The 13,097-nt window shown below is 43.1% G+C and overlaps 1 long non-coding RNA gene across 1 annotated transcript in view; it reads right to left on the reverse strand.

The window, feature by feature from the left end:
* Nucleotides 1–12,574, reverse strand: part of LOC114905555 — a 219,491-nt gene extending 206,917 nt beyond the window's left edge. Inside the window, exon 1 of the long non-coding RNA XR_003796300.1 lies at nucleotides 12,450–12,574. This is a non-coding gene — a long non-coding RNA (uncharacterized LOC114905555). The remainder of the gene's footprint in view (nucleotides 1–12,449) is intronic.
* Between the last annotated feature and the right edge of the window lie 523 nt (nucleotides 12,575–13,097).

The following is a 13,097-nucleotide window of genomic DNA, read 5'->3' on the forward strand; positions in this document are numbered from 1 at the left end:
CCCTTTTCATCACACCCTTTCCATCATTTATTATTTCTAGTTTTTTTTTGATAATGGCCATTCTGACCAGCATGAGGTGACACCTCATTGTAGTTCCGATTATTAGAGAAATGCACATCAGTGATGTTGAGCATATTTTCATGTGCCTCTTGCCATCTGCATATCTTCCTTGGTGCAATGTCTATTTAGGTCTTCCACCCATTTTTTTAACTGGATTGTTTGTTTTTTTGATATTGAGCTCCATGATCTGTTTGTATATTCTGGAGATTAATCCTTTGTCAGTTGCTTTGTTTGCAAATATTTTCTCCCATTCTGAGGGTTGTCTTTTGTCTTGTTTATGGTTTCCTTTGCTATGCAAAAGCTTTTAAGTTTCATTAGGTCTCATTTGTTTATTTTTGTTTTTATTTCCGTTTCTCTAGGAGGTGGGTCAAATAGGATCTTGCTGTGACTTACGTCATAGAGTGCTCTGCCTATGTTTTCCTCTAAGAGTTTTATAGTGTCTGGCCTTACATTTAGGTCTTTAATCTATTTTGAGTTTATTTTTGTGTGTGGTGTTAGGGAGTGCTCTAATTTCATTCTTTTACATGTAGCTGTCCAGTTTTCCCAGCACCACTTACTGAAGAGACTGAAGAGGCTGTCTTTCCTCCATCATATACCCTTGCCTCCTTTGTCATAAATTAGGTGTTCATATGTACGTGGGTTTACCTCTGGGCTTCCTATCCTGTTCCATTGATCTATATTTCTGTTTCTGTGCCAGTACCATACTGTCTTCATTACTGTAGCTTTGTGGTATAGTTTGAAGTCGAGGATCCTGATTCCTCCAGCACCGTTTTTCGTTCTCAAGATTGCTTTGGCTACTTGGGGTCTTCTGTGTTTCCATACGAATTGTAAGATTTTTTGTTCTAATTCTGGGAAGAATGCCATTGGTAGTTTGATAAGGATTGCATTGAATCTGTAGATTGCTTTGGGTAGTATAGTCATTTTCACAATGTTGATTCTTCCAGTCCAAGAACATGGTATATTTCTCCATCTGTTTATGTCATCTTTGATTTCTTTCACCAGTGATTTATAGTTTTCTGAATACAAGTCTTCCACCTCCTCAGGCAGTTTTATTCCTAGGTATTTTATTCTTTTTGTCGCAATGGTAAATGGGAGTGTTTCCTTAATTTCTGATTTTTTGTTGTGGCGGGTGGATAGGAATGCCAGAGATTCCCATGCATTAATTTTGTATCCTGCAACCTTACCAAATTCATTGATGAGTTCTGGTAGTTTTCTGGTGGCATCTTTAGGATTTTCTATGTATAGTATCATGTCATCAGCAAATAGTGACAGTTTTACTTCTTCTTTTCCAAGTCCTTTTATTTCTTTTTCTTCTCTGATTGCCGTAGCTAGAACTCCAAAACTATGTTGAATAAGAGTGGCGACAGTGGACACCCTTGTCTTGTTCCTGATCCTAGTGGAAATGCTTTTTTTTCCAATGGTGGAAATTTTTTTCACCATTGAGTATAATGCTTGCTGTGGGTTTGTCATATATGGCCTTTATTATGTTGAAGGAGTTTCCCTCTATGCCCGTTTTCTGGAGAGTTTTTATCATAAATGGGTGTTGAATTTTGTTGAAAGCTTCTTCTGCATCTATTGAGATGATCATATTATTTTTATTCCTTAATTTGTTAATGTGGTGTGCCACATTGATTGATTTGCATATACTGAAGAATCCTTGCATCCCTGGGATAAATCCCACTTGATCATGGTATAAGATCCTTTAATGTGCTGTTGGGTCCTGTTTCCTAGTATTTTGTCGAGGATTTTTGCATCTATGTTCATCAGTGATACTGGTCTATAATTTTCTTTTTTTGTGATATCTTTTTCTGGCTTTGGTATCAGGGTGATGGTGGCTTCGTAGAATGAATTTGGGAGTGTTTCTCCCTCTGCAATTTTTTGGAAGAGTTTGAGAAGGATCGGTGTTAGCTCTTCTCTAAATGTTTGATAGAATTCACCTGTGAAGCCATCTGGTCCTGACCTCAAAATTAACTTACTTAAAACAATGATTATTTTATTGCCTCATTATTCTAGCTGTCAACAGATTGGGTTGGGTTCAGCTGGGTGGTTCTTCTGCTGGTTCCTCAGGAGCCTGCAAACATCTGCCAGCCCCATGGGGACAGGATGATTCTTACCCTGCAGGAGGTCAGGGCAGGCTCCTTCCCAAGGGGTCTCAGATTCCAGGAGAGGAAGAGAGGGAGCTGCAAGGCTCCTCAAGCCCTCAATCCTGGGATCCCACCTTGATGCACAGCTGACAATCTCTCAGTAAGTCAGTCCCAGGACAAGACCAGATTCAAAAGGATAAAGAAGTAGAATCCATCTCTCGATGCAAAGGTCAACAAAATCTCAGCGATGAGGGGTGTATCTAGAGAAATGGGAGGAATTTCTGGCCAGTTTTTTGCTACTGATTCCACTGAGGAGCTGTTTAATTACCATGTATTTACACACTGAGATGCTCTGGGAAGGAAGAAATTATGGGATAGAGACAGACATAAATAGAGATGATAAAGATACACTATAGATGTACATATAGCTAGATGGATAGATGAAATAGATAAGATAGATGATGGATAGATGACAGAAAAAATAGAATAGATGAGATAGATGATTGATAGATGATAGATAAAATAGATGATAGAGATGGATACACAACAGATATCGCAAAGCATATATAAATATGCAGTCTATAATTAGTTTTTTTAATGTAACTTAAAAATTCAATTAGAGAAATGAGTGGAAGAGCAGTAGAAGAATCCTCAAATAAGTTTAAAGGAACAATAAATATCAGAACAAAAATTAATGAAACAAGAAAGAACCACATCACAGGCCAAAAATATTTTCTCATGTACGTAACAGTAATATTTTCTTAATCATGCAGAAGTGATCAATGAAAATACTGTCCATTATGAATATGGTACTTTAGGGATTCGGGTGGCAAGCTTGGGCAGAGTGTTAATTCAGCAGGTGCTCAGTGTAGACGTCTGAGTTGGCTGTGTAAGTCTGACACTCAGCCACTGAGCTTACTATTTATTTAAAGCCATGGGATTATCTGAGATCACCCAAACAGAGAAAGGGAAAAACTTTTTTTTAAGTAAAAAGGAAGGAAAGAAGGAGGCATGGAAGGAGGGAAAGGTGGAAAGATGGAAGGAAGGAAGAGAAAGAAAGAGGGGAAAAAAAGCTTGCTTTATGATAAATCCCTTAGCTCCTTCCCCCCAATAGAAACTTTTATAATTGCCATCCATTCTTATCAGAGAATAAAACCTTTTAGTAATCAGCACTTTATTCTGGCATCAGAGTCAGTGAGCCACAAGGTAACCTGAAAGATTTCTTTAGGGCAGGTGAAACAATATTCTTAAGTGACCATTACACGGGAAGCTCATTAAGCAAAACCATTTTCCTTTCATCTTTCAAGTCAGCATTTAAGCTCCATGTGAAGACCTTTATCATTTTAGCTGCAGGCAAAATGCCTCCTTTACAATTTACACCTAAACCAAAGCTAAAAGGAAAAGGGGAGCATACCTCACATAAAAGAACGTTGTGTCTGGGGCAAAAAGCAATATTTAAAGTCATAGGGGAAGAAAGATCAAAATCTTCAAGTCTAATGTTCTCAGAAAGGAAACTCTTCAACACCATTTCTGAGATGTCTTTAAATCAACAGGACATCCAACCACCATCACTTTCTATTTGAAAGTGTTTCTCTTCTAAGACAGGTATAGGAATATTTGCAACAATTTATTGAAGTTCCAAGTATTTCACATATTTATTCCTGACATCAAGATGCTTCAGATATACATTAAACCTGTTATATGGACAGATGTGGATTCAGCAGGTTTTTATTTTTACTTAAAAAAAATTCACTATATTAAAGAAAGACTAAAGAACAATAACAAAAAAATGTAGCATGCAAAGTGCAAAACTTTACAATTTTCCAAGCAGTGCCATGGAGGTGAAATTCTCTTTAGCTAGTATATATTACCAGGTCCATTGCAGTGGTGATTCTCTCAGAGTAAAAAAACAAGTAAAAACCACTTTGCAGTTCAATTGCAATGATTACATCGCTTACCTCAGTTTCTGATTCTGACTTTTTTTTCAACTGTCCTCCTGAAAATGATAGAATAATTTAGGGTTTTACATAAAATGAAGTACACCAGAGAAATAATCTTGACTCACAGCTAGAGATATGCTTTTGAGTAAATTGTTTAGCATGACTGGACACCAATACTCTCATGTGAATAATAAACAGATTCATATATAGAATCTCCAGGACAATCTTCATGCTTAATATAATTCTAATATAAACTAACACTTTAGAGTGGAGGTCAGAGAGAAAACAGCCAAAATATCTTTTATTTAGTGCTTGAATTGATGGTCCTTTCAGTTCTTGAAGATCTCTTCCATTCTGTGTCTTTTTATAACAATATGAAATTTAATTGTGTACGTACCCTAATTTCATGCTTTAAGTCAATAGTTCTCAGGTGGGAGCACACTGGCCAACCACATTTTCCCTCCCAGGATACACTGGGTAACTTCTGGAAACACTGAGATCAAAAGTCTGTGGAGTGGGGCTTCCCTGGTGGCACAGTGGTTGAGAGTCCACCTGCCGATGCAGGGGACGCGGGTTCGTGCCCCGGTCCGGGAAGATCCCACGTGCCGCGGAGCTGCTGGGCCCGTGAGCCATGGCCGCTGAGCCTGCGCGTCCAGAGCCTGTGCTCCGCAACGGGAGAGGCCCGCGTACCGCAAAAAAAAAACAAAAAACAAAAAACAAAAAACTGTGGAGTGCTACTGGCATCTAGTGGGTAGTGGTCAGGATTCTGCAATCATCCTACAATGACTGCACAGCCCCACCTCCAAGAATTATCCATCCCTAAATTTCAATTGTGCGAAGGTTGACAAACTCCGGCTTACTGCAACAAAATTAAAAACTTACACTGAAAAAAAAGGGCACAATGGAACTCCCAATGACAGTAAGATAAACTTCCCACTTTGATTAAAATCTTGCTTTGCATCTTTCTCCAATCATCTCTCAATGGCTTGAAATATTACCACACATATATGAGCATGCAGTAAAGATGTAAGTTTACATTAATATTTAAGAAATTGTTAATTCTTCAAAGAAGACATACAGATAACCAATAGGCACATGAAAAGATGCTCAACATTGTTAATTATCAGAGAAGCACAATTCAAAACTACAATGAGATATCACCTCACAGCAATCAGAATGGCCATCATCAAAAAGTCTACAAAAATTAAATGCTGGAGAGGGTGTGGAGAAAAGGGAACTCTCTTGCACTGTTGGTGGGAATGTAAATTGATATGGCCACTATGGAGCACAGTATGGAGGTTCCTCAGAAAAAAAATAAAAATAGAACTACCATATAACCCAGCAATCCCACTCCTGGGCATATATCTGGACAAAACTCTAACTCAAAAAGATACACGCACCCCCTATGTTCATAGAAGCACTATTTATAATAGCCAACACATGGAAACAACCTAAATGCCCATCGCCAGATGAATGGATAAAGAAGATATGGTACATATATACAATGGAATATTACTCAGCCATAAAAAAGAATGAAATAATGCCACTGGCAGCAACATGGATGGACCTAGAGATGATCATGCTAAGAGAAGTAAGTCAGACAAAGACAAATATCATATGGTATCACTTATATGTGGAATCTAAAATATGACACAAATGAACTTATTTATAAAACAGAAACAGACGCTCAGAGAACAGACATGGGGTTGCCAACAGGGAGGGGACTAGGGGAAGGAAGGATTGGGAGTTTCGGGTTAGCAGATGCAAACTTTTATATATAGAATGGATCAACAACAAGGTCCTACAGTAGAGCACAGGGAACTGTCATCAATATCCTGTAATAAACCATAATGGAAAAGAATATGAAAAATATATATAGAGAGATATATCTATATAGATATAACTGAATCACTTTGCTGTATACCAGAAATTAACACATTGTAAATGAATTATACTTCGATAAAAAAATTTTTTTAAGTAAAAAGCATTTTTTTAAGAAATTGTTAAGCAGAAAATGGGTAGAAAGTATAAGAACAGGATTTGAGTTAGCACGAAACTACATTCTGAGCCTCACTGCTGACCGCAGAAATGGGAGCATGTGGTGATTTGGTTTTTATTAAAACCTACAAAACAGTCATACAGGATAAACCTTGAAACACGTTGTTTTGTGAAAGGAACCAGACGCAAAAGGTCACATTGTTTTTTATTCCATTCATATGAAGTGTCCAGAATACGCAAATCCATAGAGACAAAATAATCACATTAGAAGGTGCCAGGGACTGGGGAAGGGGCATGGGGAACGATGGCTAATAGGTAAGGGGTCTCCTTTGAGGGGGATGAGAATATTCTGGAAATGGATAGAGGTGTTGGTTGCACAACATTGCAAATATAGTAAATGGCCCTGAATCGTGCACTTTAAAATTGTTAAAATGGTCACTTACGTTCCGTGTATTTTACCCCAATTTAAAAAAATAAATGAACGGTGGTTACCATGGTGGGGGAATTGGGAAGGTGTTGATCAAAAGGTACAAATTTGTAGTTAGAAGGTGAATAACTTCTGGAAATAGATAGAATTCATAACATCGTGATTACAGTTAACCATACTGTATGATATACTTCAAAGTCGCTAAGAAAATAGATCTTACATATTGTCACCACACACACAAAAAAGATATTATAGTTATGTGACATACAGAGGGGTTAGATCACACTGTGGTTGTAATCACATTACAGTATACAAATGTATCAAAGCAACAGGTTTGTACCTTAAACTTACACAACACTGTATATCAATTATGTCATTAATTTTTCAGAATATGTTACATTGCATACACTTACAATTAATTATATAAAAAAAACAAGGAAAATGGCCACAACACAGACACACACACACACGCAAGCACACTCATACACTTTATTTCAAGTGAAAAATTACATCGTTTCATTTGAGAGCAAACTGACAACGTGTAGCCTTATAACACAGAATGTGAGAACGCTACAGATGATATGTATCTTGTGGCTCTCTTAGCCAAAGGCACAGAACATTTTTCAAGTACATATTTCTCATATCCGTATGGGATTAGTCCAGATCATAGCTCGATGGCAACACTGGGGCATCTTTAAAAATCTTATCTTGCATTTTTTGATATTTAAGCTCTTATTTATTGAAACTTTGCCATAGGCTCAAAACTTATGCGATATGTTTGACAAGAGCTAACTTATCGAACTTTGGTGTTGTATTAGTCTAGGTGTCCCAAGAAGCACGCAAAGGAGACGGGGGGATCAGATCAGACCTGTGAGAGGTGTATTGTGGGAAACTCCAGTGAGGAAAAATGGAGTGGAAGCCAAAGGAGGCTGGGAGTGCCCTCGAGTCTGATCTGATACCCGGAAAGGGGACAGGGCGGGAAGGAAGGAAGGAACGTGGATAGGCTGAGACAGCTGTGCAGTTATCCTGACATTTCTGCGATGCTACTGAGGAGCCCTCCCACCAAAACCGTCTGTGGGAAGATTCCCCATCACCCTGAATGGCTCTTTCTCCATCTCCCTGCCCCACCCAGTCACCGAGTGGAAGCAATCAGGGGCCATGTGGCCTCCAGGAGAACAGAGGACGGACTCAAGAGTCACCACGTTGACCATCCACGGTTCTCCCTGCAGCAAAACAAAACTCTGAGACGCACATTTTCAGGACTGCAACGCCTGTGCCTTTTATTATTATCCCAGAGTTACACATCCAGACGTGAAGATTTAGTCTTGTGTCTGAGAGTCTTTAAACTTGTGCGAGGATTCTACGTGACTGTACTTCCATAATTTATTTAAACAGTCTCCTATTGATGAAAATGGAATAGTTCACTCTAACCACCAGTGCTGAGGAAAAGATGTATCTTTGCAACCATGTCCTCTTACTGTCTTTTGCATCTGTTGAAATAGTTTCCCCAAAGCATAATTAACGACTCCAAGAATGTAGACACTGTTCATTTTGAGATACTATCACTCATCTTCAAAAGAACCATACCAATTTATTTACACACAACACATTATGTGTGCATGTGTGTGTGTGCTCTGCCCTGATCTACAAAAGTAGTACAACTTTTATACATTTTGCCATCATGATAGCAAACCATGACCGCGGCTCGCCTTTTTCATTTTGATTGTCCATTTAAAAATTTATTTTTACATATTAGAGGACTTTTCAAATAGTATGAAGATTATCTCTTTGCCTGCCTCAGATTCTCCTAATGTTTTCTTCCAATCGGCAAAGGTTTTTTGTTTTCATTTATCAGCAAAATCAAAATTTCAGAAGTATAACGCAGTCTAGTTTCTCAATGTCTATTTGTGTCTTCTTTGGTTTGGGTTTTTTTTTTCCTCCCAGAATATTTCATTAATTTTTACATTTTTTCATTGTGGTAAAATGTATGTAAAATAAAAAATTTTTAAGTGCACTATTCTATGGCACTAATTACATCCATAGTCTTGTCCAATCATCACCACTATTTCCAAAACTTTTTCACCACCCCAAAGAATTAAGCAATGACTCCACATTTTCCACTGCCCCCGATCCCCAAACAGACCAGGCACAAAAGGACAAATACTGTATAACTCCACTTAGATGAAATATCCAAAATACGCAAATCAATAAAAGCAGAATACAGATTCATCTTTTTCTTTTTTTAAGATACTAAACACACAGTATAGGTGGCCAATTCATGGCTAATTCTGGAACTCATGATCTTTGTAGAAATCAGGAGATTCTAAACAATAGAACATGTCAAACCAAATTAATATCAAAATAGTATGTTTAGACCCATGGTGATTACTTCTAAAACAGCACCCCAACTTCTTTTAAACACCTTTATGTTTTCTGACTATGTCAAAGTTTCAAAATCTGGTTGAGAATCTTTTTCAGGGTCTGGGTTCTCTGCCATTGACCTAACAGAAGAAAATCTAAGTCCATGTAAAGACCATAAAAAAGAAAGAAATGGGACATGCAAAAAGAGATCCTAAAAAAATGATCTGTCTTAACATAATGTCCAAAACTAGAGAAGGGAACCCTCCTACACTGTTGGCAGGTATGTAAATTGGTGCAGCCCCTATGGAAAACAGTATGCAGGTTCCTTAAAAAACTAAAAATAGAGCTACCATATGATCCAGCAACCCCACTCCTGGGTATGTATCTGGAAAAAACAAAACCACTAATTTGAAAAGATACATGCACCCCAATGTTCATAGCAGCTCTATGCACAATCGCCAGGACATGGAAGCAACCTAAGTGTCCATCAAGAGATGAATGGATAAAGAAGATGCGGTACACATATACACAATGGAATATTACTCAGCCATATAGAGGAGTGAAATTGGGTGATATGTAGAGACATGGGTGGACCTAGAGATGATCATACTAAGTCAGAGAAAGACAAATATCATATAATATCACTTTTATGTGGAATCTTAAAAAATGATACAAATGAACTCACTTACAAAACAGAAACAGACTCACAGACATAGAAAACAAACTTAAGGTTACCAAAGGGGAAAGGGGCGGTAGGGATAAACTAGGAGTTTGGGATTAACAGATACACACGACTATGTATAAGACAGATAAGCAACAAGGACCTACTGTATACACAGGGAACTCTACTCAACATCTTGTAATAAGCTACAAGGGAGAAGTAACTGAGAAAGAATATATATGTATGTATAACTGAATCACTTTGCTGCACACTTGAAACACTGTAAATCAACTATACTTCAATTAACAAGTAAATTTAAAAATTTGAAGTATTTTTCAATTAAGACAAGAACATTGTTTTTCTGATACCACTGCACATTGCATCAACTACAGGATCATGTCAACATGACTTTTACACGCACTGGGAAACCGAAAAATTCATATGAGTTGATGTATTGAGATAGTCACTATATTGAGGTCGTCTGGAACCGAACTGGCAGCTCTCCAAGGTGTGCCTGTAATTAGTTGCGACTGATAACTTCTCCCATCCCAGAGCAGCACCTCCGGGCTTTGGAGAAATCATGAGCCCTGCCAACCTGAGGGCCATTCCCCCCACCCCTGTGACTACGGCTCCCACTTTGCTGTGTCCAGACTCTCTACCCATCCCCATGTGGCAGTCATCAGGGACTGAGTTTGGGCAGCTCGAAGGCTGCTAGGGTAGATTGATTACAAAAGTGTCCCCCGATCCTTATTCCTCCCTGTTACGCCCTAAAGATTCCATCTACTCACCCTCCCGTAAGGATACAGGGTCCACCTCCCCACCCCTGGAGCCTGGGCTATGACTTGATCTGACTCGCAAAACGTGGCTGAAGTTTCCACGTGCCAATTCTGAGGCCAGGCCCGAGGGCCCCGCAGTGGTCACCTCCTCTTGGCTCACAGACCTGAGTCAACCTGCTGGTGGATGACAGACCCTGTGGAGGAGAGGCCAGCTGTCCTGGCCAAGGTCATCCAAGACCCACCTACAGCCGGCTGAGCCAAACCATTGACCTGTAGACTCTGTGAGCAATCGTTAGTGCTTGTGATTTTAAGCCACCGAGTCTGGAGTAGTTTGTTAAGCCCAAGGTTGCCAGATAAAACACAGGACACTTAGCTTAACCTGAATTTCAGGGGAACTACAGAAAATGCGCTGCTTACCTGAAATTCAGTTTTAACTGGGCATCATGTGTTTTTATTTGCTAAATCTGGCAACCCTAGTTAAACAGCAGTGGTACGGGCTGAATTGTGTCCACCCCCAAGTTTACATGCTGAAGCCCTAAGCCCCAGGACCTCAGAATGGGGCTGTATTTGGAGATGAGGGACTTTAAAGAGGTGATTACGGTAAAATGAGGTCATTACGGTGGGTCTTGATACCCTAGGACTGGTGTCCTTATGAGAAGAGATCAGGACCCAGACACACACAGAGGGATGACCACGTGAGGACACAGGGAGGAGACAGCCGTCTACACAGCAAGGACAGAGGCCTCAGGAGGAACCAGCCCTGCCGACACCTGGATCTCAGATTCCAGCCTCCGGGACTGGGAGAGAATAAACAGCTGTTGTTTCAGCCGCTGTGCGCGTGGTATTTGCCCAGCGGCCCAGCTAACTCCGACACGCCCGTAACTGAGTGACTCAGCTGTGGGTCTGCCGTCTGGGGGGCAGGGATGCTGAGCCAGGCCACCTGTGCGCGGCCCGGGCTCCACGGCAAGGACCCAGCCCCCACCCAAGAGGCTGGGCCTGCAGAGCTCAGGCGGCTGCAGGGTTAGTTCTCAGACTTTAACAGCAAACAGCTAAGTGGCCAATTCTGAGCGGGTCCAACAAGGAGGCCGTCTTCCACTCATGTTTGGAAGACTCTCCTAAAAGGAATCTAGTCGGTGCTAAAAGCCTGCTCTGGGGTCTCCATCGGGGAGCAGATGAGCGCCTTCCCCAGGACCCGCCCCCCAGACCCTCGAGGCTGGATCAACACCTGCCGTGGAGACGGCTGCACCCTGAAACGGTGTCCAGCGATCCGAAATCCCCGGCTGCCCCAGGTCATCCAAAGGCCAGCGCTGCGGCGAGCCCGAGGGGCACGACGCCCTAGTTTCCTCGTCTCAGGCCCCCGGGTGTGACCTCCGGCTGCCTGTCGGCTCCACCCCCAAGCCCGCCCCCCGCACAGCCGGAAGCCAGCGCCAGCGCAGTCCGGGGCCCGTCCTCCCGCCCAGGCCCAGCTCGCCCGGCCGCCTGAGGATGTCTGAGCCCGCCTCTGGGCTGTGATGTCGCCAGCGGTCCTGACGGTGTCACCCACTTCCCCCCCGCTCCTGTCCCCGGGCCTCCCGAGAGCCTGCCCGCCGGCCTTGACCCCAGAACAGGGCGTTTCTGCCCTTGCCCTTAAGCCTTGCGGCTCCCAGAACCTTCCGGAGTCCGCGGAGTAAACTGCGTAAAACGCAACCAGAACTCAGAACCTTCCAGAGTCCGCCGAGCAAACGCTGCATAAAACGGACCCAGAACTCGCAGAGCCTTCCAGAGTCCGCCAAGCAAACGCTGCGTAAAACAAACCCAGAACTCGCAGGCCCTTCCAGAGTCCGCGGAGCAAACTCTGCGTAAAACGGACCCAGAACTCGTAAACTCTGCGTAAAACGGACCCAGAAACCGCAGGCCCTTCCAGAGTCCGCCAAGCAAACGCTGCGTAAAATGGACCCAGAACTCGCAGGCCCTTCCAGAGTCCGCGGAGCAAACTCTGCGTAAAGCGGACCCAGAACTCGTAAACTCTTTGTAAAACAGACCCAGAAACCGCAGGCCCTTCCAGAGTCCGCCAAGCAAACGCTGCATAAAACGGACCCAGAACTCGCAGACCCTTGCGGGGTCCTGGGAGCCAGCTCTGAATGAAGCGGAACCAGCACTCACCGGCATGCTCTGGGTCACAGGACCTTCTGGAGTCCACCGTGCGTCCGCCGCGTCCGGCCTGGCGTTCACGTTGTCACCGCCGCCGGTGTCCTCGGCCGTGCTGCCCGCAGGCTGCCCTGACGCCGGGCGGCGGGCATATAAGGGGTGCGCGCGCGCGGCCGCCTCCTCTGGGGGCGGGGCCGGGGCCGGGTGCTCGTGGTCCTCGCGGACCACGATAGGCTTCACCTGGATCTCGGCATCACCTGGATCTTGTTGGATCTTGTTGAAGTGCCGAATCGCAGGCCTCGGGTGGCGGCTTGCGAGCGGCTCTGCGCGTGAGCAGGTTTCCCAGTCTCTCCATGCCCAGAACCCACCGCTCCAGAACCCAGACGCTCAGGCCAGAAACAGTGACTGTCTCCCGCCCTTTCCGAGGGTCCCGGGGAAGCTCGCTGGGCGGCTCCGGCTGGGCGCCTCCCAAGGCCGCAGGCAGATTTGGCTCTGGCTCGCCTGCGGGAGCCGCAGGGCCCACGGTCAGGGTGGCCCCCTCACTGCCTGGCCAGTCGCTGCCGGTGTGGCCGCAGGTGACAGCTGCTCATCACGGTCTGGAGTCCTTGGCAGACCAAGGGGTTCCCGGCAGGTGGTCCAGAGAGAGCCAGGAGGAAGTCCCGG

This window comes from Monodon monoceros, unplaced genomic scaffold (assembly GCF_005190385.1).
Source record: "Monodon monoceros isolate NGI ecotype Baffin Bay Population unplaced genomic scaffold, NGI_Narwhal_1 Super_Scaffold_22, whole genome shotgun sequence".
Lineage (NCBI taxonomy): Eukaryota > Metazoa > Chordata > Mammalia > Artiodactyla > Monodontidae > Monodon > Monodon monoceros.